We start from the raw sequence: 22,406 nt of genomic DNA, 5'->3' as shown, positions 1-22,406 counted from the left end.
GGCTCTGGCGTCTCTTCTTCTTACAAGGGGACTAATCCCATCACACCCCTGTGACCTCACGTAGCCCTTACCGCCTCCCAAAGGCCCCGCCATGAGGGGTATTAAACATAGGAATTGGCGGGGGCGGGGCACGGACATTTAGCCCTTAGCAGCCAGTGACAAAATGTTGGAGTCAATGTGGGGCAGGGGCCATGTCGGGATGGGTGGGGAGCTGGGTGCTGGCACGGACTTCGGAGGACCGTGAGCGTCACGGGTCTCTGCCCAGCCCCGTTGTCACTGAGGACGCAGCCTTGGAGCCGAGCACCGAAGCACAAATGGGAACAGCATGAGCAAGGGGGATCAGCAAGAGTGCTCCGAGGAGACGGGGAGGCGGGGGGCTGAGTCGGCTCGTGCCGAGGGGCAGTTTCTGTGGCCGCGGTCACTGAGGTCTCAGTAAGGGTAGCGTGGAGTAAAACCAGTGGAGGTTTCTGGCCTCTTCCGGAAGGTGAGGCCGCACTGTTCCTCTGTGAACTCTCCCCGGGGTGCCTGCTGCGTGCCTGCACCTTCCGTGGATGGGCCGCATCCTCTGATAACGCCCCGCCCTTCCTTACGGGGTCCCAGGGCCAAGCACACGCCTCGTCCGCGGGCGCAACGTGCAGTCAGGGGACTTCTTCCTAGGGGACTGTCCTGGTCGCTGACCCCCGAGGCCTCGGGTCTTCATCTGTAGAATGGGCTGGATGGCAGGAGTGACCCCAGGGCCCAGAGGGCTTTATGGCTCCCAGCAGGCCCTCCTGTAAAGTGCTCAGAGCAGGCCTAGGACCCAGGATGTTCTTGGTGAACGTTGCTCACTCAGCATCCTGGGGCGGCCGCAACAAAGGACCACACGCTGGGCACCTCAACACAACCGAAACTCACCTTTTCCCCGTCTGGAGGCCGGAAGCCTGGATGCAGGTTACAGCAGGGCCGGCTCCGTCCAGAGGCTCCAGGGGAGCATCCTTTCTGCCTCTTGAGCTTCTGGGGATCCCACGTGTCCCTGAGCTCATGACGCTGTCACTCCACCTCTGCCTCCCTGGCCTTGTGGCTTCTCTCTGTTCGTGCGTCTCCCTTTTTCTGTCTCACAAGGACACTTGTCATTAGATTTAGGGTCTAACCGAGTAGCCCAGGACCCTCAATTTAATCCCATCTACAAAGACCTCTTTCCAAATAAGGTCACATTCGTTGGCTCAGGGAGGGGCCCTCAGGGGCTATTTGCTGGATGAGAGAATGAGCTCTTGCACCTGCCCACGGTCACCATCTGGTGGCTCAGGGTGTGCAGCTGAATGCAGGTGTGTGGTGTCTGAGCTCAACCATCCTGGCCAGGGGTCGTGGCCGTTCCTCTGCCGTGGGGTTCAGCTGGGTCCTTACCCACAAGCCTCAGACCCACGCCAGGTTCGGGTCGTGCTTCCCTGCCTTAGGCGGCCACGGCCACGGCCACTTCCCACGCTGGCCTCCGTGACAGAAGGGGCTCATTGGCTCCAGGAGTCCGGACTCTGTGCAGGCCTCTCCTCGCTGAGCACAGATGCACCGTGGCCGCCAAAGCCTACATCCGCCCCATCTCCAGGGTAACGCAGAATTCCCCCGTGTGCTGCTTAAAATATCCTGCCATTCCCAGCCGCCCGGCGGGCATACACTGTGTTCATGGAAGGGCCGCCCCCCAGGAGCCTGGGGGCCGGGACTCCTTCCCCAGGGGCCCTCCTCTCCCGGCAATCGCCGGGAAGGCCCAGGGTCAGCCTGCCACTCAGCTGTGTGACACGCAGGTCCCCAAGCTGCCCCCTTGGCCTCTCGGACACAGGCCACGGAGCCACCGCCTCTGGCTGGCAGGTGCCCTGGCTGTGGCCCTGAATCCGGCCCTGCCTGGCCCACTGGAGCCTCAGCCAGGACCCAGCTAAGCCTGTCCCTGGGGCACTCGGACTTGAGCTCGACCGGCTCTTGCCCGCCATCCACAGGCGTAGCCGCACTGGGCAAGGGGAGCCTGGCCGCCCTTCCTTGCTCCCCGTCACTCGTCACGAGATGGGCTTCCAGGCATGTCTCTGAAGGTCGGCCTTGACACGTTCCTTCCACATCTCTCAGAGTTTAACTGTTCTGACTCTCCAGCACCGGCTCAGAAGCTTCCAGAACGTTCCCAAGCAGACGAGCTCACGTACCTGCTCACGTAGAAAATACTGCATTCTCGGTGCCTCGTCGGGCTCAGGCCTCCTGCCCACGTGCCCCTCCCGTGCCCCCTCCCGCCCTCTCCCTGCTCGCTGACCTCCCGGCTCTGCCCGCTCCTCCTCTGTCCCCTCAAACTAGGCTCCTGCCTCCTGTTGGGAGTGCGTCACCGGTGAGACACTGCTCTGCTGTTTCCTGGTGGCCCCGCGGCCACACCCGGTGGAGGCTCGCAGGGCAGCAGGTGTCCGCCAGTCACCCTCCCCTCCTGGTTCTCTCCTCCCCGTCACTTCCTGCGCGGGAGCCTAGCCAACCTCGGCCCTGCCTGACCCTCCTTCCGCACGTCCGTCTTCCTGGCCTCACACCAGCCCCCGTTCCCGAGCCCCCCGCCCGGTGGGCACCCCTACCCCTGGCGTACCTGCCCCAGCTCCTCGCCCTCCCTTAGGCCAGGGCTCCGCACACCGCACCTTGAAGGGCCAGAGATCAAACCCTCGTCTGTCTGGGCACGCGCTCTCCGCCGCAGCTGCCCCGCGGTTATGCACACGCCCAGTCCCGGCGGAGCGCCGCCTGCAGAGGGGACCGTGTCGCGCAGAATCGCACTGACAAGGCAGGCCATGGCCCTAGTTTGCAGACTCGCGCCCCTGGGCCCACACACCTCCTGCTCCCGGGAGCCCGCTGGGGCCACGTAAGCTTCTGCTCCCAGAAGTCGTGAGGCTTCTGGAAAGGGGTGGGTCCTCCCGAGGCCTCTGCTTCCCCATCCTTAAAATGAAGAATCACTGTCCCCACCGCACAGGATCAGACTGAGTGTTTGACACAATGATCCGCATGAGGCATGAATTGTTAATAGGAATTGTCAATAATACCAGCCCCTCTACTCGCCTGTGCGAAAAACTACCAGCGTTTTCCATACCTTTGGGCCTCTGTGCTCACCTCCTGCCCGGGACGCCCTTCCCTTCCTTGTCCCTCTGCCAGACTCCTACCCATCCTGCAAGACCCGGTGGGGACGGCCCCTCCCCCCTGCGCTGCCGACACAGCCCTCCTCGCTCCTGGCCCTCTCGGCTGCTCCCGTAGTGCGTGACACGTCTCTCTGTCACAGCCGAGCCCACTCTGTTGTGATGATCTGCTCCGCGTCTGTCTCCCCAGCAGCCGTGCTCTCGTCTGGGCTTAGTCATGACTCCGTCGGCAGCGCCTGACGTACAGAAGACACTCACTCGGGTTCATTCACCCGGCGAAGGTGCGCCGGTGTGGGCGGGCGCTGTTCCCACGGCCCGGGTGGCAGCAGTGAGCTGCAGGGTGGGGCCCTCACCACTGTGAGCTGCAGGGACACAGCAGCTGCTGGGGGAGGGAGGGGCATGGAGCAGGGGTCAGGGGCCTGAGTGCTGGGAGGGGAGGGGAGGGGAGAGTGGACACGGGGCGAGGGCCTCCCGGTGAGGAGGGCGTCATGACTGCAACAGCCTCCGGAGAGGGTCACGGGGGTGACCAGAGGGGCCCGTGGGCCACTGTGAGACTTGGGGCTTCATTCTGACACGTGGGCCCTTTGAGGGTTTGGGCAGAGATGCGACATGACAGGCCCGGCTTTCTGGAGCGAGGCCGGGGGCGCTTGACGGAGCCCTGGTGGGTGTGTCCGGGAGGAAGGGCGGGTGGTGGCCGCTCCCCTCTGCAGCGTGCACGGCACCGGGCACCTTGACAAGGGCTGGCGTGAAGTCTCATTTTGAGGGTTTAAGAAAGAAGAGCTTGCAGAAGAATTCAAGGCGGCGGCTCAGGGAGGTACACAGACACCCGTGTTCATAGCTTCGCTTTTCATTCCCAGTAGCCACAGGCAGAAACACGCCGGACGCCCACCAGCAGGGAGACGTGCAAGTGGGGTCCATAGAGACGATGGAATCTCACTCACACCTGCTCCAGTGTGGACGGCCCTCAAAATCATTGTACGTGGTGGGAGGAGCCAGGCACGGAAGGCCACGTGTCCTGTGCTCCCTCTGCTGTGAAACATCCAGAGAGGCAGACCCACCAAGGCAGAAGGTGGCTGATTGGCTGCCAGGGCTGCGAGGAGTGGGGAGCGTTTCCGTCAGTGCAGGCCGTGTAACAAAATGCCACGGATTGGGGGCCTCAACAACGGATGTTAATGTCTCACACTTGTGGAGGCTGGAAGTCCCAGATCGAGGTGCCAGCAACCTCAGTTCCTGGTAAGGACCCCTGTCTCGCTGTGTCTTCACGTGGCCTTCCCTCTGTGGGCACGTGGGGAGAGCTCTGTGTCCCCCTCTTCTCATGGGGGCAGGAGTCCTATCCGACCAGGGCCCCGCCTTCATGACCCGTTCAACCATAATTACCTCCCTAAGGGTCCATCTCCAGCTACCCTCACGTGGGGGGCTGGGGCTTTGACATGAATGCGGTGGAAACACAATTCAGTCCAGAGCAGAGAGTGGCTGCTAGTGGGCCCGGGGGCTCCTCTTGGGGTGATGAGAGTTTTCTGGAAGTGGATGGAGTTCGTGGCTGCACAGCCATGTGGGTGCGGCCACGGAACTGTACTCTGAAATGCCTAGCTTTGTGTTACGTGAATTTTGCCTCCACGTAAAACAACCGGAGGAGGAAGGGTTGTGAGGAGAGGTCCCGGGCACAGTAGTGAGGCTCTTCTTGGAAGGAGAGCACGTGAAATGGGGGGATGTGTGCGCGCGGTGGGACGCGGTGGGGAGGGAGGACCTGGGGAGGCGCAGGGAAGGGGTGTCCGTGGGCTAGAAACGCACGCAGGCGGGTGTGGCACAACTGTGTGCAGAGTGCTTAGGGGCCTCCGCGGAGAGGGCGTCCCTTCCGCCCCAGGTCCAGGGGCCCCTTGCTGCAAACAGCTACTAGTAAGGACAGGGATAGCGGCTGGCGGGCAGTTACCTGCCAGTCAGCAGGCCGCACACCTGCACTGCGTGGGCCCCGTGGCGGGCAGGAGAGCAGGGCCTGGGGAGGCGCGTGGCTTGCTCAGAGTCTCGCAGCCGTATGTGGTGGAGCGGGATTGGCGCCTCGGCCGTCTGCCACGGGCACACCCACACGCCTGTTTGCTTCTTTGTAACACTTTATGGGGACGTAAGTCCTCGTCTGCAGGTGCACAGCCAGTAACGGCACAATCACGGAGTCGTGCAGCCGCCGCCGCTGTCGGATCCCCGCATGGTCGTCGTCCCCTTCGGCAACCATGCCCCTCCCCTGTGCGGGGCTGCTGTCTGCCCCATGGATCTGCCTGTTCTGGACATTGGGTAGAAGTGGAGTCACATAGCGTGAGGTCATTTGTGCCTGGTGTCCGTCACTGAGCAGAAAGTGTGGGCATCTACACAGGCAGAGAGTACACCTAGGGGAGTGCGTGAGCGTGATGAAAAGTTGTGGGAGCTTGATTTTGTTTTTCTTTAAAGAAAGCTGAATTGGGGGCGCCTAGGTGGCTCAGTCGGGTAAGCGTCCGACTTTGGCTCAGGTCATGATCTCACAGTTTGTAGGTTTGAGTCCCGCGTCGGGCTCTGTGCTGACAGCTCAGAGCCTAGAGCTGCTTCGGATTCTGTGTCTCCCTCTCTCTCTGACCCTCCCCTGCTCATGCTCTGTCTCTCTCTCAGAAATAAATAAACATTAAAAAAATTAGTAAAAAAGAATCCTCCCACAAAGGCGTGTCTGTACTTCCCTGTCTTTAGACACGTAAGAATTAGAGGAAAAGAAACCTGGATTTGGAAAAGTCTGAGGTCAGCTTGCTCCCTGCAGGCTCAAGAGCAACCATCCCACAGAGAAGCAGAAAAAGGAAAAAAAATAGTAAAAATGAAAGCTGAGTTTGGAGTAGCCTAGGAATTCCAGCACAGCACCTCGAAGGGAAGAAACCCCACTCGCCGTCTGTGATGTAAATGTGCTTGTTGTGACCTTGCTTGTTTGCAGGCAGATGTACTGATCGGGTGGAAATGAATTTCTTTGCCCATCAAGCTGATGAGCCCAGTTCCTCTCAGACACCCTGGAGCTGTGGTTTTCATTTCTGGGTTCCTTAGAACCCTAGGATTTGGCCTTACTAATAACACCGTGTCCCAAGTGTGCCTGGTGCACAGGCAGGGGGCGGCGGCCAGGATGTCATGAATTAAGTGGCTGTCGGCAGGGCCAACCAGAGGGGCTGAGTCTTTTGTGCCTCGGCTCACCCGCTGGCTGAGCGCGGATCCTGCCCCTTCGCGCTCACCGCAGAAGAGGGCTGTGTCCCGCCTTGGGATCCGGGAGCCCCCACTGCATTCGTGGAGCGGTGGGACGCCCCGTGTCTCCACGGGCAGGCGGGGTGCGCTGGGCATTCCCGGGAGCCTGACGGGGGAGCCCCCCTGTTAGTAACCAGGCTCCACTCGCCCCCCCCACCGACCGGTTTCCTGGAGACCCTGTCTCTATGGTGACAGTAAACAGGGAGCTGGGGGGGGGGGGGCGCCGACACCTGCCGGTTCTTGCCCTGACCCGGGACACTTGGGTTATTCGTTTATTCTTCTATTTAAAGCACCGACAGCCCAGAACAGCAAACACGCTAAATGCCTATAAATAACTTTTGAAGAGCATCAGCTGGCGGAACGGTCAGGAGACCCCTCTGCCTCCTTTTCCCGCGGGAGGAGAAGCCCCTGTTGCTGGGTCGGGACCCCTGGAAAGCAGATGTCGGGGCACCTTGGAATCCAGAGGAGCCCCCGGCGCACAGGACGCCACGCTGGAGAGGAAGGCTCTGTGCCAAGCCAGCAGCTGACCTCCCTGGGGGCAAGGGGTGTCTCATCCGGAGCTGTGAGCCGGGGCGGGGTCCCGAAGTTCGACCCGCGTTGTCCCCTTTCTACGCCCCCTTTCCGCGCAGAGCCGGCCACAGCACGTCCTTTATACAAACAAGGAAACCGCTTCTCAGGACAACCTCTCACCCGAGGCCGGAGCCGCGACGTGGTCGCCCACGCGGCCCTGCCAGAGGTCCAGCGCCTTCTCTGGGGCGCCAGCACCTGGATGCTCACGGCCGGACCACGCGCCTCTCACGTCAGAGCCTGCACCCCCGCCTCAGCCGCCGGGGGCCCCACGGGGGATGTCGTCCTCTGCTTCCCGGATCCCGTCCTGGTGCTTCCACCCTGGCGCCTGGCGCTTAGCAGCTCGCGGTGCAGACTCCCCTCCTGACCCTTTAACGGCCTGGAACGTGCAGGACCCACCGTCTCCTTTCACAGACGCGGAACCGCTGCCCAGAGTCACGGACAGCTCGCTGCACGAGAAACCGCCCGGCGCTCGGTGCCGGAGCCACGACCGTCTGTCACGATGCCGTCAAGGAGCAGGTTGGGCCGGGCTCCGCTGGGAGGCCCTGCTGTGCGTGGCCGGTCGCCGTGGGCCGTCCCCGGCGGCAGCGGGCGGGGGTGCCCTGACGGTATGAGGGTCAGCGTGCAGCAGCCGGCCATGCACCGTTCAAGAGCGAGGCCTCTCTCTATCCAGACCCCCCCACCCCACCCCCAGCACCTGTCATTGACCCTGCACCACACAGATTCGCAGGCGGGATGAGCGGACTGTGTCCCAGTGGGCGGAGTTTGGTCCACATCACAGGAGGGCGGGGACACCCAGAGGGCGGGGACCCCGGAAGCACAGGGACACAGCCGCAGATAGTCCACGGAAGCCGACCCCCTGCCCAGGAGGGAGCCGCTTCCAGGCAAAGACCCTGTGCCACTAGTCCCCCGCCCGGAGCCTGGCACATGGGGCCCCATGAAGTCCTGGTGGGCTCGCAGGGTGCACTGTAACCACAGGCCTCCGGGCCCCTCCAGTGGACTCGAGACAGCGAGGGTCCTGCACCCCCAGCCCCCAGGAGCCCGCGCCCCTCCCCCATGCTGCCCGGAGGCGACAGGGCGGGACTTCTGCTTCTACTGCTTTCTGTTCAGAGTCCGGGTAAGACTCAAGACACCGTTACAGTGAGTGGCAGAGGGGGGTGAAGCCCCCGGATGGCGTGGAAGAAGCCCCTGTCTGAGGAGTCGGCTGAGCGTGGAGGAAACCACGTGGAGCTGAGCCCTGGGCACCTGCCCAGTGGCGGCAAGCACACGCGCCGTGCAGGCAGCCCTGGGAGGCGGCCTCGCTGACTGTCGGGCGGGACCGTGGCGGGAACGGGCCGGCCTTGCCTGCTTGTGCGGGTGGACCAGAGGACGCGCTGAGGAGGCACCGTGCTCTTTGCCGAAGGACGCTTCCGTCCATTGTCAGCACAGGGCACCAGGGCGTCCATGAAGACCAAGCATGTGGGCACCTACTGTGCACCAGTGGAGAGAGAACCATCCGGAAATGCTGTGCCCAGAGTTACTGACTGTGCCGGTGTCCTTGCGTCTCCTCTCCGTGAGCCCTCTGGGCCGGAGGCCCGCTCCCTGTCGTTCGAGTGAGGCCCACAGCTCTGAGCCATTGTCCGAAATGACCCTTCTCGGGTAGGGGGCCCTGGCTCTGGCTCGGACCCGTCACCCGGCGCTCCAGCCAGCTCACTGTGGCTGAGAGGCGGCCGCCCGGCCCTGCGCCCTGCCTGGTCTCGCTCTCCGCGTCCCGCCCTGACATCCAAGGGAGCTGTTTCTACAGCACTCAGCTCGTCATAGCCCCCGAACGCCGCAAAATGATTCACTTTAAATATGACACAGAACCAGCTGCAAATGAGTGAAACATTGCTGGTTTGGGGTGTTAGTGGCATTTATGAATATTGTAGGAAAACATTTACTTGCTAAAATGCCTCACAGTAAAAAGAAAAAAAAATCACCCCCTTCAGTACCCTCTTCAGTACTTATTTTTGCCTGTGTTATTTAGGCTGATGAATTTCCCCCAAAGAATCAAGCTTTGAAGCACCGTTTTCCCAAAACATAATAATCTTTTTTTTTCCTTTGCTTTTTTTAATCTGTGAGCGCTCATGACACGTAGCAGGCACTCAGCACGTGTTCGTTTCCTTTACTTTAGTCTCTGATGTGGGTTGGGTTTGATTTTTACTACCTTGAAGACTTTTCTTTGTCTCTGTTAACTCGTCCTCAGTGCCTGCTCCCCCTGGGGTATGTGGGGTACGTGGGCATAAACACACTGGCCACTTCCTTCTGAGGGATGTTTACTACATAATTGGCTCGTGGATTTTTTTTTTTTTTTGAGAGAAAGAGAGAGAGAGAATCCATGTGCGCACGCACAAGTCCAGGAGGGGCAGAGAGAAAGAGTCCCAAGCAGGCTCTGCACTGACAGCAAAGAGTCTGACTTGGTGCTTGAACTCACAAACCATGAGAGATCATAACCTGAGCCAAAACTGATAGTCAGATGCTTAACTCAGCTCTATAGATCCTGAGAGGCGTCCCAGTTCCGGGGCACTGAGCACGTGGATTTCTGAGCGCAGAGATAGCGTGGATTCCTGCCCAGAGCTGCCCAGACTCGACCTGGCCACGGCTCCGGGACCTGGCCGCAGGCGCACCGGCACGGCTCCGTGCAGATGTACTCGGTGCAGCCGTGCGGTCGCCAGGATTGCTCAGAGAAACCCTGGGCCTCTTGCACCCGCTGCATGACACATCTTCCTCTGTCTCTAAAGCATGTGACGTGACATCAAAGGAGAGGCCAGCCCAGAAAAGACTCCCAAAGGTTCTGAGAAGGTGCTCGCCTACTGCAGTGCGCTGGGCAGCAGTTCCTGCACAAGTTTGTGCACATGCACACACGCACACATGCACTTGTCCACGTGAGCAAGGCACGCATGCAGTTTCTAGTACATACGTGTGCATGCACAAGCTCACGCACACATGCATTTTCCAGTGCACATACACACACACGTGCACGCACACACAAGCACAGCAAAGCCCGCGCCACCATGAGTTCTTCCCTGATCACGTGTAAGTGTGGACTTGGGGCTCCAGGATATGGCTCGCAACAAGGAATCCGCAGTTTGATGTGGGTCTTGGTATTTTTTCCTTTTGTGCCCCTTCCTGTATCAGCCCCCAGCACGCTCACAGGAGAGCCGAGGAGAATGCTGGCTCAGTAAGTCACAGGGCAGAGACCCTATGCTTTCTGTGCCTCTCAGATTGGTGTCTCACACACTCTTCTCCACACCCTCCTTGTCTCTGCACCTACGAGAGCCTGGAAGAGTGCGTCTGACCCCCAGATACATGGGCAGCACACTACACCAAGTGAGGATACTTGCTGTGGCTCTTAAGTCTGCACCGTGTGGGACCCCAGAGCCCCCTCCTGCTGAGGACAGCATCACCACAAACAGTGCCATGGGTATGTGCTTGTGAGCTCAGTTCCTCTTGCTCCGGGGTGGGCCGTGGTTTGGCCGCATCCTCTGGAAGGCTTCGCTCCGTGTGGCAGTGGGGCTGTGTTCTCATCTGGAAGCTGGAGTGGGGAAGGATCTCTCTGAAGCCGTGTGGGCTGTAGGTAGGACGCGGCTCTCTGTGTCTGCGGGGCTGAGGCGAAGCCCCTCCTTCAGGAAGCACCCAGTCACTCCCCAGATGGTCACCTGCCAGCGAGAGGGAGTCTCCGGCAAGAGAGGCTGTGCACACAGTCTCACGTGTGACAGTGCCGCGTCAGCGCATACATCCTGTCCGCTTTGCCATGTGTTGCTGGCAGGAGCAAGTCACGCTCACGTGAAGGGAATCTTACCGGGCAGGCGGGCCCCCCGGTCTCTCCTCCGCAGGGACCATCAGCGTGTTTGTGTTTAAGTTCAGGGGGTCTGCTGGCACTCTGGAGAACATCCTACATCAGGAGGGAAACTAGGGATGAGGCAGCACGTGGAAGCTGGGGCTTCCTCCTTGGCTCCGCCAGGGCTTCCGCCCACCTGCTTGGCTTCCTTCTGGAAGCGTTGGTCACTGATCCGTCCAGAGCCCACCGTGCCCTCCCAACACTTCTCCCAAGCCCTGAGCCCCGCTTTTCATCGACAGGGTGCTTTAATGACCCTCCACGTTGTAGCTGCCACAAGCCTGCAGGTGCTGCGGGGTGGAAGGGGAGGTTAGGGTGGAAATTTCGACTTGCGTTTGCAGCTCCATCCTTCTCAGCCCCGTGCGAACCATCTCTGGCTGCAGCGCTCCCCCCCCCCCCCCACTTCTCAGCTCTAAGAGACACAGTGCACCCGTTTTTAAACAGTTCCGTGTAAGGATCCCTTCAGTATCCTGAAGTGAGATTCTTACATTTCAAAATGCACAATACACAAAAACCGAAAAGGTTGATATCATGCCCTCTGCCAACCAGTGCCCGGTCAGAGCAGCACAGGCGCCTCTCAGGAGGGGATGGAATACAGGAGACTGGGTTCCAAAGTTTCGGACAGACGGAAGGAACGGAAAAGGGAGATGGGTTTCCCAGAGATGGGCCTCTGCAGGAAGCCACCACTGCTTCGTGTCACAGGCCCACAGAGAACAAAGAGGGGGACGCCGGGGGCTCAGTCAGTTGAGGGTCCGACTCTTGATTTCAGCTCAGGTCATGGTCTCACGGTTCATGAGTTTGAGCCCTACCCTGGGCTCTGCACTGACAGCATGGAGCCTGCTTGGGGTTCTGTTTCTCTCTCTCTCTCTCTCCCTCCCACCCTCCCCCCCTCTCCGCCCTTGCCCTGCTCTCTCTCTCTCTCTCTCTGTCTCTACCTCTGCCCTGCTCTCTCTCTTTATCTCTGAAAATAATTAAGTAAACTTATAAAACCCAGAGGAATCCCTCGGGTGTGGGAGCTCCCCACGGGCACTGCCAGAGTCACGCACGACATCGGGGCTTCCTGTCCTCCGCCGCGTGGACAGGCGTTGCCTGCAGAGCCTGACTGCTGCCCTAGCAGAGGGTCAGGAAGTGCCGTGTCCTACTTGCCCCCGGACAGCACAGAAGGGCGAGGAAGGGCACCGAGCATCAACAGATGGCTCACGATGCACAGTCCAGGCGGGGAGACGGTGCCCGGAGACGGTGCAGGAAGGTCATGTCAGGGCGTCCGTGTCCGGGTGGCGCCAGGCTAGAAAGCAGGATGGGGGATGCTCCGGGCGGGACTGCGCTCCCCGGCGCCAGGGCCCCACCGCCAGGGGAGCAGTTCCAGGAACCGGTCAGCAGTCGTGCAAAAGCTACAAAGGAACAAGGGACGTTGTGCCTTGATGTTAAGGGCGCGTCGGTGCTCCTGACAATCCAGCGTGCGTGCCGTCCCCGCCAACCACGCTCTGCGCCTTGTGTGACAGGACGTGGGGTGGTGCTCAGTCGGCTTTTCAAAAGGCCTTTTGCTCCCTGGAGTTGGGTGGGCACCTTGGGAAGCGCAGGTGCGGGGGACTCGGGTGCAGGCAGTGGCCTCCCAGCCCGGGACAGCCACGCTCAGCAGCCTGGATGTTCCGGACACGCCGGGGGACCCTGCTGCAGCCAGGTTGCTGGCCCAGTGAGGCCGCGAGCACAGCCCCACCTGCACCTGCGCTCCGAGAGGGCGAAGCCGCGACCCCCCGCTGCCCGCCTCCCTACACCCACCGCCTTGCTCGCAGCCTCCCGGACGCGGTCAGTCCACAGCTCCTGCTGGTCACCCTGGCCCATCGATGACGTGCAAATGGCAGTCACAGAGCGCCACTCCCACCAGGACACCGTGCTGGGTTCCAGGGCGGGGGAGGGGGCGCCCGAGGTGGGAGGGGGAGAGTGGCCGGGAGGGGCTCACAGGCGTTGAGGGAAAGCCCACTCACGTGCACCCTGACACACTCACACCTGGTGGCCACGGTGTGTGAGAAATGGGGGGGGGGTGCTGGCCTCTGGGGGAGAAGCAGCACGCGCCTGGGACGTTTGTCACGGGGACTGTGTCCGTGCACCTGGCGGGAGGAACAGTGTCCTGGAGCACCGGGGGCGGGAAAGGCACTGATGGAAGCTACCGTGGGTGAAACCCGGCGTGAGGTCCAGGCGCAGCCGGTGGAAGCCTGGGCCTGGGGTGTCGGGCGAGGATGGGGCTTCCATGGGCGCTGGAAGAGAAAACCTCCCAGTTTTAGATGTTTCTAGCTGATTTCCTCCAAAGAGGAGCGTTCCCCATCCTAGCCTGTCCTCCGTCCCTCCCCGCTGTGTGTACGCAGGGGTGCGCACCGCCCATCCTGCCCCGTGTCTGGTCGCTGCACACAGTGGTGTGGCCCTCACGTCTCCGTCCCCTTCCTCCCGGAAAGTGATGTGGGCCCGATGGCTGTCCCGTCCAGGGTGGGTGGGCCGCTCCCAGCAGAGGAAGCCCCAGGCACTCCACCTGACCCCCTGGGGAGTACCCACGGCCCCGCGAGATGGCGCTTGCTTTCCCCCCTTCTGTGCCGTTCCGGAGGCCTGACACCCAGGGTTTGCCCACTTTTCCTGGTTTGCCCTGTCCTTCCCGATGGGACAGAGGGAGCCCTGCCTCCTACAGGGACCCTAATCCCGTCATGGGGCCCAAAACCTCCCAGGGGGGCTGGGGATCAGTGTAGGGATCGGGGCAGGGAGGGGACACAGCTCAGTCCCTAACACAGCAGAGTTTCTCTACTTTCCTCACGTCCCGTAACCAGCAGGCGTCAGGGAGGGGCACAGACCCAGGCACCGCGGCCACACGACAAGGAGCTGGTCTCTTGCTGTCTCTGGAGGTGGTGACGGGGAGAAGGCCCGTGCACGCACGTGACACCCTGTGAAGACGTGTGACTGCATGTCCACCTCTGCGGTGGCCGGTGGGCCGGGCGGTAGCCCCACACGACGGCATTTGCACAGCACTTTACAGTTTATGCAGCGCGTTGGTGCCCGCGAGGGTGCAGGTCCCTGTGAGGCGTCCCGTCAGCGCGCCTCTGCCCACGTGGAGCCACCGTCTGGCCCGGTTTTCCTGATGGCAGAGCCGCATCCAGAGAGGGTGAGAAACGTGGCCACGGGCACAGATCGGGAAGGGCAAGCCGTCCGCCCGAGGCTCAGTGTTCACCCTCTGTCACCTCCGCCGGCCGGGCCGCGTCCAGGGCCGTGCAGGGAGCTGGGGTGCCCTGTGCTGTGCGCCCGTGGGCTCCTCGCCGTCCTGAGAGACGGGGTGCCTCCAAGGACACCAGCCTCTGAGGTGCCAGGTACAGCGGACGTGGGACGCGGGGCTGCGCGGGGCCGTGCGCTCTGCACCGAGCGCTGGAGAGAGAGGGGGCCGGTGCTGCTGTGGAAAACCCGCGCTATTTTTACCCTCCATCTCTGTCTCTCCGCTTCTGCCTCCCACTGGAATCCCTCCCGGTGAGCGGCAGCGGCAGCCCTGGGCCTCCTGCGTGCCAGGCACAGGCTATTTTTGTGACCCCCCCCCAACCCTGATTTGCCCAGAGACCAGTGGGACCGGGGGTGAAAGGAAGGAAGGGCTCCGGAAAACCAGGAACTCACGTGGTCCGAGGGTCTGGAGCCTCGCTCCGAGCTGCAAGCCGGCAGGACAGGGGAACGGTTCAGGGCTTGCCCGGGGCACCCAGGTAAAGACCCGCTTGTGATTTCCTGGGAGCGAAGCCCGTGTCTCACACGGCACGGCCCGCCTGGGTCCCCACCCCCACCCTCAGCTGAGAGCCGTGCATCGGGCTCCCGCATCCCCAGGGGTGCCCGGGCAGGGGGCGTGGGATGGAGCCAGGGCACGGAGCTGGGGGGAGAGGCTGACCCAGGCTCCACTGCAGGCTGTGTGGCCTTGGCTCAGTCACTGCACTTCCCTGCGCCCCGTGCCCTCATCCTTGACTCCTCATGGGGCATTCATCCCGGCGTGTTTGGGTGAACAGGATGCAAAGCGTAAGTCACCCCACAGACCCTGCGTGACTCTGGGTGGCGTTGCTGAGCCCCGCCACGGCGAGTGTACAGGTGACAGGTGCTCGAGCTTCCCACATGAGCCGTGGAAACAGCACCCTGTCACACAGGGAGCTCGTTATCCTCCCGTCGGAAAAACGGAACTGGAATGTGTGCCGGGTCATGAGGCCGGTCAGCGGGGATTTGCCCCCGGCAGAGTCTCTGGGGAGACAGAGGACATTCGTTGAGAATTCCCACCCTTCCGACCCTTTTTCTAAGCGATAGGAAGCCTACAGCCCAGGGAGGTGGGGGATCTCTGAGGCCGCCCAGGGAGCCCACGGTGGCCGTTTAAGAAAGGAAAGCGATCACTAGTGGCCCAAGGAGTGAGACCCTCCGTTTTCCCCTCTGATACCTCCCTTCTTAAGCAAGGCAACAGGGCGGGGAGGGGGGCCCTCAGGCAGCTGGGAAGTAAGAAGGACCTCGTGGGGGAGGGGGAGGCTCAGCCACCAGCCCCAGACCAGAGCCCTCACTCTCCTCCTGCTACCGCTGCTCACCACCAGCCCCCACACCCAATTTACAGCATGTCCCTGGATTTGTCCCCAAATCCCTCCACGCCTCCCCAAGCCCCAAGCCCCCACCCCACCCGAGGGACACAGCATCCAACTGGAGGCATGCCCGGCTCCTGAGCCCAAGACTGACTTCCCCACCGTGCGGTTCCTTCCCTTTGCTGCTGGCTTGGCAGGGTCGTGGCCAAGATGGCCTTGGCTGTCCGCTGTCACCCCCCCGGGGCACACAGGCCCGTGCAAGTGCCGAGACGGAGAGCACGCCGGGTGTTATAAATGAGAAAGCAATTACCCGGGATAAGGATGACAGAGCCGCTAAGTGTTACCTCGGCCCCGTGCTAATAGCCGGGTTGAACCATTTTCCTCTCCCTGCTAATGGCATGCATAATTACACTGGTTTTCCAGGCGTCCTTCACCCGTACGCATTTAGACTAGTGACTGATGCATTGCCATGGAAACCGGCACTAGGAAAAAGAACCATCCCCGGTACAGTGGGAAGTGGAAAAGATGCGAGCTCCAATCTGGAGCTTACAACTTCTGTCAAAGAACCGAATTCTCCACCGATCCAACGTGCGGTCCTGAAAAGTCAATTTTGCGAGAGCCTCCCTGTGGATTAAACGCTCCGGAGCCATCTTTCCTCTCCCTCTGACTGTTGTTTCCTTTCTCCTTCTTCGATTTTGGCCCCGGAGGGCCGCAACTTCTCTCCTCGCGGATTAACAGACAATAGTAGATGCGGCCGGCGGCCTCGGGGACTCGGTCCCCCCACGGACCTCGAGCCGCGGCGGGACCGGCCTGAGTGAGATGGTCACACCCAGGCTGGAGACGATGGCTGAGAATTCCCGGTTCAAGAAGAAAGTTCATTTCGGAGGTACGGTGTCGCCTCCCAAACCCGCTTCGGGCTGGCGCGCGCAGTCTTTGTTCTCCGCCACCGTCGCCGCGCTCCCGCGGGCGCTCGCTCAGACGGGGCGGCCTGCTGTGTAGGCGATGGCTCTGCACTTGCCGTGTCTGAGAATTCCTGTCTCTGGTGGTTGTGCTTTACTGCCGCAGCCCATTGTTTCCGCAGCCTCCCGTGTAGACGGGAGGAGCGGAGCAGCCGTCCACGCGTCCGGGGGCTGCGCTGTCTCAGCTGCTCTTAGATTCCCTGTGGCTCTTCTGTGTTCTCAAGAGCCCCGTGCGGCTGCCAGTGGGGTTTTTCAGGCCAACTCGGGCGTCTCTGCCTCCCAAGCAGCGTCGTTAACTCCAAGGGAAGGCGCCCGCGTTGGGAGTCGCTTTGATGTAAATGTGTAGATGGTCCAGGGTTCCTGCGCTTTCTGGGACCTGCCACGCTGGACAGGAAGTCCCCAGCCCGGTGCAGGGCCGTGTGCCTGCGAGCCAGCCCGGCCTGCCCTCCTTCAGGGAGGCTGGTTTGGGCTCTAGCTGGGGTGTTTCAGTTTTTGGGTTTTTTTTAACCGAATGGACTGTGCTCCTTCGGCATCATGGCCCCGGGCACCAGAGGACACCATGTGTGTTTCCTGATCGTGTTGCTTTCTTCAACTTCCGGGGAAGGTTGTTCCCAGCGGCTCCCTGCCCCTCGGGGAAGTAGAGCAGAGAGACTGCGCGCTCGTGAGGGTCCACCTGGTCAGACGAGACTCCGCTCCTTGACGGAGTCCCTCCCGGGTGGTGCTTCCACGTGCACCAAGGGAAACTGAGCCGTGACCTGTCCAGACTCCAGGGATGCCCTCCCACCCTGGTGCCATCAGGGACCTGTAGCCTCTTGTGGGGGGAGCAGTGCCCTGACCCCGGCAGGCTGGTGGTTTGCAGGGAATGAGTACCCGAGGGGCTGGCCGCCACGTGTAAGGTCACTGGCAGGGTGGGTCTCCGTGCAGTCCCTCCCCTGACCCTCCCTGAGCCTTCCAGGGGCCAGCCCGCCTATTCCTGTGACCTTGGACCCTGGTCTGCCCGCTCGCTGCGAAGGCCCCACCTGCCTTCCCGCACAACTAGGGCGGCCTCCTCGAGCTCCACAGGTCTGTCTTCTCTGTGTCCTATTTCCTAAGCCTCAGCTGCCAGCATCCCTAAAAAAGATTTTGAAGAACTAAAAAGAAGCCTCCCGCCCCCAGTCCGTTCCTGGGTTTAAATCCAGGCTGCTGCTCTAGCTTGCGGTGCCCTCGGCTGGGGTGGGGGCACGGGTGGGGGAGGGGTGTCCTAACCTGCTCTGGGTCCCAGGCCCACACGTGGCGGCTCCGGCCGAGGAGAGAGGCTGGCTCGGAGGTGGGGGTGGGGGGGGTCAGGTCCTGTGTGACCGGGGCAGGTGCCGGGCGGGGGGCCGTGTGCTCTCAGGAAGCTGACCATCCGTCCAACATCCCTGCATGACGGAGAGGCCGGGCTTCTGCTCCCTCTGGGCCGGGCTGGTGGATTCAGTGCCTAGGTCTTTTCCAGACCCTTGCACGTGATTGAACACCCTGGCCCTCCTCCGCTGTCGCTGCAGCCCTGGGAGGCCACCCCTGGCTAGCGACGGTGCGTCTGAAGGGAGAGGGAGGGGGACGGGACGTCCGTGGCGTGGATGTGTGGCCATCGTGCCACGCAGCCACCCAGTCCTTCATTTACTGTATTTCCACTCAAAAAGCCACTTCGGGTTCTGTGTATTGGTGCAGATGCTTTCACTTAGCAGCCTGGGCTGATTAAAAAAAAAAAAACAAAACCCAAAAATGACGTTCTAATTACTACAGAGTAGAAGCCAGCTCGTGACAGCTGATTTAGGAGGGCGGGGATGGGTCGCAAGTGCCAGGAATTGGGCTTAGCTTCCCGTCCTGCGGCGCCCCAGCCTCACGTGGCCCAGGCGCTGCAAGACGGGGAGAGGGAGGCAAGACGGGACTGCAGACCCCCAGCCGTGAGCGCTGGGTGCCCAGGCAGGAGGCGTCCACCGAGCTCACAAGCCCAGGGAGCGGGACCAGGGCCAAGGGTGTAGTGGGGGCCCCTGCAGTGTGATCCTGGGCAAGCCCCTGCCCCTTCTGAAATGGAGATGGGGTTCCGTAGCCTGAAAGCCTGTGCGTGCAGGCGCTTCCTCCCTCCTCCCTCCCATGGATTCTCAACCGTAGCTCCGTAAAAGGCGTTGTCTACAGGGACCTCTTCATCTCTGAGATTCGTCCTTTCAGAACTGCTGCGGGGAGGGTGTGGCCAAGTGCAGTGCCCTGACCTTGAGTCGCGGAGCCAGGGTCTGGACCAGCTCCACCGCTCGCCTCGAGCCGGGTGACCTCGGAACGTGTCCGGTTCCACCTGACTTTCTCCCAGGCAGGACGGACTTACTTTGTGGCGCTGCTCTGTGGTCACAGCAGAGGCGCTAAGGGAGCGCCTGAGACCCATTCCGTCGCTCGCGGGCTGTGCGCTCAGGGCCACCCTCTGCGCCTGTTTCCTCCTGTGAGTCCTCCCTCTTGGGGCCGTTGGTGACCAAACGTGAGACATGGCTTTGCAGCTGGTACGGTGCTGGGTGGGCTCCCTGACACCAACCGTGGAGCCAGCCTGTCACCTACACGCCCAGGCCCGCTCTGTCCCGTGTCTTTGCCAACCCAAGGTGGCGGTGTGGCTGTGACATCCCTCAGTTCAGATGGGAGAAGGGGACGTGCCCTGGCGAGGCCTGGCTTGGGAGGGAAGGCCCATCCTGGAAGGAGGCCAGGAATATGGTGTTCTGGGCCTCCCAGCCTCCACAGAGGCGCTGTTGAGTGAGCCCACACTGTGTGTCCATCAGAGGGAGAGAGGTGCTCCCACAGGCAGAGTGAGTGCTCCACGGCCGGCGGGTGTGCGAGGTGGCCAGGGCGGACCTCCGGCTCCTGTCCCGCCGTCCCTGCCTCACCCGTGCTGGGGGGACACCACTATCACACCGGCCGGCCAGGAGCACCGAAAGGAGCTCAAGCGTTTTGCCCCTGGAACAGCATATGGCGCACGGGACGGGCTGAGTAAACGTCCCCCACGACGGGGATGGCAGGTGATGGCTGTCGACAGAGGGAGTCAGTGACGGCAGGGGCCACCTTCCTCCCTGCCCTGCCCAGGGGCTCCTGTGTTCCGCCGTTAGCTGAGCCCCCTGGCCTGGGAAGCCCCTCCCCCGTGGCTGAGTGGATGAAGCCAGTGTCAGAGGGCTACGGTGGGCGGATGGGCACACAAACCCCATGGCCGTAAGGGGCGTCGTGAGGCCAGAAACTGCTTCGTGAAGTTACGGTTACACAAGCAGCCTTCGGCCCAGTCGGCGCAGCCACTGCCGGATTCCTCAGGTGCTCTGGGAGGGCTGAGTGTGTGACCGCAGTCCCCTGCGATGGCCGGGAAGCCAGCTGTGCTGGGCGCCCAGCGCTCGGACGTGATGGCTGCTTATCAGGCAAAACCAGTCCCTGTGCTGCACCCTCTTCTTTGGCCTCTGGCTTTTGGAATTTGTAGACTTGGTATTTGCACGGTGCCTGAGTGCTCGGGACGCGCTGACGTGTGTCCCGGGGGTTGGTGGCCGCGCTCCCTGTGCTCCCTCACACCCGGGCCAACTTTAAGGGAATTCATAGCACGTGGTTGTTCGGGAAAAGCTCATGTGGCCCCTTGCCGCTGGGTGCTTACCCAGCTGGGTGGGCGCTGGGCTGGTGTTCCCGGACCCCGGCAGGAGGGGGGTGCGTGTGCACATGCTGAGGATGGACGGGCAGGGCTCGGGGGCTGGGAATGAATAGGATCCAATGACTCGGTTGCTTGCGGGCCATAACCCACCACAAAGGTGGCTTCAACTACCGGAAACCAAATGCTGGATGGGGGAGGGGCGGGGAGAGCGTGGCCCCAGGGCTCGTGGCCCCGCAGGCCCCCAGGGGAAGACCTGCCACTGGTGCAGAGCCACCAAGTGCAGAGCAGAGCACCTCACGTCTGAGATGGGCACCGTTCCCCCAAACGGCACCGAGGGGAGGGCGGAGCGTCCGAGAGCTGGGACTCCCCGGAGTTTCGACCCCACTTTGTCCCCACTTTGTCTTGACCTGCAAACGGGGCGCTGCCTTGTCTGGCAAACCACTCCTCCTCGGGCTTTCCCGAGGTTCGGGACCTGCAAACAGGATTCCGGGTTCCTTGACGAACACGGATTTCAATGATCTTCTGACAAGTCCGGCCAGCTGTGCTCTCTCTAGGTCTGGTCTCTCTGTGGTTGTGGCTGGGGTGGGGGGTGGGGGGTAAGTGGTCCCCAAAGATGTCCACGTCCTAATCTCTGGAGCCTGTGAAAGCATTCCGATACGTGGCGAAGGGGAAGTCAGGTGATGGGCGGAATGATGGTTGCTGGCTGCTGACTGTAAGATAGGGAGATTATCTGGGATTATCCAGGAGGGCGCAGCAATCCCGGCCGTCTTTAAGGGGAAGGGGGAGGCACAGAATTCAAATGAGCGTAATGGCATCTGAGGACTGGCCCAGGGCTGCTGGCTCTGTGGATGGAGGGAGGGGCTCCGAGCCCAGGAGTTCTGGCATCTCTGGAAGCTGGGAGAGGCCAAGGCACAGACCCCTCCCTGCCGGGGCCCCCAGCGGGGAACACAGGCCTGCGCATACTGCATCCTTGCCCAGTCAGATCCAGGCTGATTTCCATCCAATAGTCTATACCAGAAACCCTGGCTGGCGAGGTGGGGCTGCTGGGTTCACAGACATTCCTTACCACGGCCGCAGGACAGGAGCCCCCTCCCACATTGGGCTGGCACCGTGTGTGGTCCATTTTAAGAAAGTAAGTGACCTTACTGTCTCCCTGGCCGCTGCTCTGGGTGTGATAAGTGCACTTTGATGTCCCAGTCCCCTGCCCCCAGTGAGTTTGTAGCAGGTGCTACCCGACCTCCATACCTGGCCGTGGGGTTGCCTGTAGGCAGAGCCCCGAGGGCTGCGGTGGACCTGGGCCTGGGAGCTCACGGTGCAGCCCCCCGCCCCGCGCTCTGCCCGAGCCCGCCCCCCACACTCTGGCCTGCCCCCGCTTTTGCCGGCTGGGGTCTGGCCAGGCTGGGAGGTGACCGCGAAGGCTGGCCCTGGCGACGCAGCGCCACGGACGGGCGCCCAGCCATCCTGCCTTTGTGCCCACTGCCGGCTTCTCCCCGCACTCCCGTCCGCCTGCTTCTCTCTGCTTTGGAAGGAGCCCGTCGGCATCTTTGGTTTTAAAAAAGAAAAGTTATTTCTGTCTTCATCCCCATCGGTAATCTCTTTCCTCCTTGTGGTTCCGATTCTGCATTTGGCTCACCAGCCTGGGGTGTAGCCTGAGTGGTGACTGATTTAAAACCCGCTGGAGATCACAGGAGCCTGTGGGAGGGAGGCGTGTGGATGCACAGCGCCCGGGCTTGCGGCGGGACGGCCCAGCCACCTTGCACCGCCACGGGGCGGCCCGAGCCCTGCGCCGAGGCAGGAGTCTGCGGGGCCGCGCCTGACTCGGGGCCGGCCCAGAGGAGGCGCTCAGCAACCGGAACTGGGAAGATGGGTGGGTTGGGACCCCCACCCCCGCCGCTCAGGTGCCCCCTGCTGTGGGGCGAGGATCCAAGAATGGGGCCCGGGAGCCAGAAGACACCGGGATTCCAGGAGCGGACACAGGGAGCCTCCAGACTTCACTGAAACTCCCTTTTTTTGTCTCTCTGTCCCTCTTCTTCTGGTGGGATTGGAGCTATGTCTTGAGAGAGATGGAAAACAGAAGGCTGAAGGGGCAAATCCCCAGCCCTGTCCATTCTGTGCTGCCTAGTAAGTGGCCCCAGGCTCGCGGCTCCCGACAGCCCCTGGTGATGAGCTCACGGCGCGGGGGTCATCGGCGCAGGCGGGCTCACCCTGCTCCTGTGCTGGGGCCCCCGGACGGGCCGGAGCTGGGGCTCTGGGGGAGAAGCCTCCCCGCACTGGGAGTCGGCCGTAGGATGCGGTCCCCGGGACGGCAGGCCGCGGCCCCCGTCTCCTTGCTGACCACCTCCAGGTGTCACTCACAGCTCCAGCGGGTCACCCACAGCCCTGCTCTTGTGGTCCCTCCGCCCTCACACCGGCCGGACCCCTCCGGTGTTTCTTGGGGTCGAATCCCCCACAGGCCCTCAAGTCACAGCGGAGAAA

The 22,406-nt window shown here is 62.0% G+C and overlaps 1 protein-coding gene and 1 non-coding gene across 3 annotated transcripts in view; both read left to right on the top strand.

The window, feature by feature from the left end:
- SHANK2 (SH3 and multiple ankyrin repeat domains 2) overlaps positions 1-22,406 on the top strand; it is a 419,611-nt gene that overhangs the window by 214,962 nt on the left and 182,243 nt on the right. The gene's annotated exons all lie outside the window — the stretch shown is intronic.
- Positions 5,787-5,917, top strand: LOC120233951. The gene has a single exon (XR_005528949.1). It is a non-coding gene; the product is annotated as a small nucleolar RNA SNORA38 (small nucleolar RNA).

The sequence above is a fragment of the Hyaena hyaena genome, unplaced genomic scaffold (genome assembly GCF_003009895.1).
Source record: "Hyaena hyaena isolate Hyena2069 unplaced genomic scaffold, ASM300989v1 scaffold_98, whole genome shotgun sequence".
NCBI classification, from domain to species: Eukaryota; Metazoa; Chordata; class Mammalia; order Carnivora; family Hyaenidae; genus Hyaena; species Hyaena hyaena.
The sequence above is the reverse complement of the archived record's forward strand: the minus strand, read 5'-3'. Positions and strand labels throughout refer to the sequence as shown.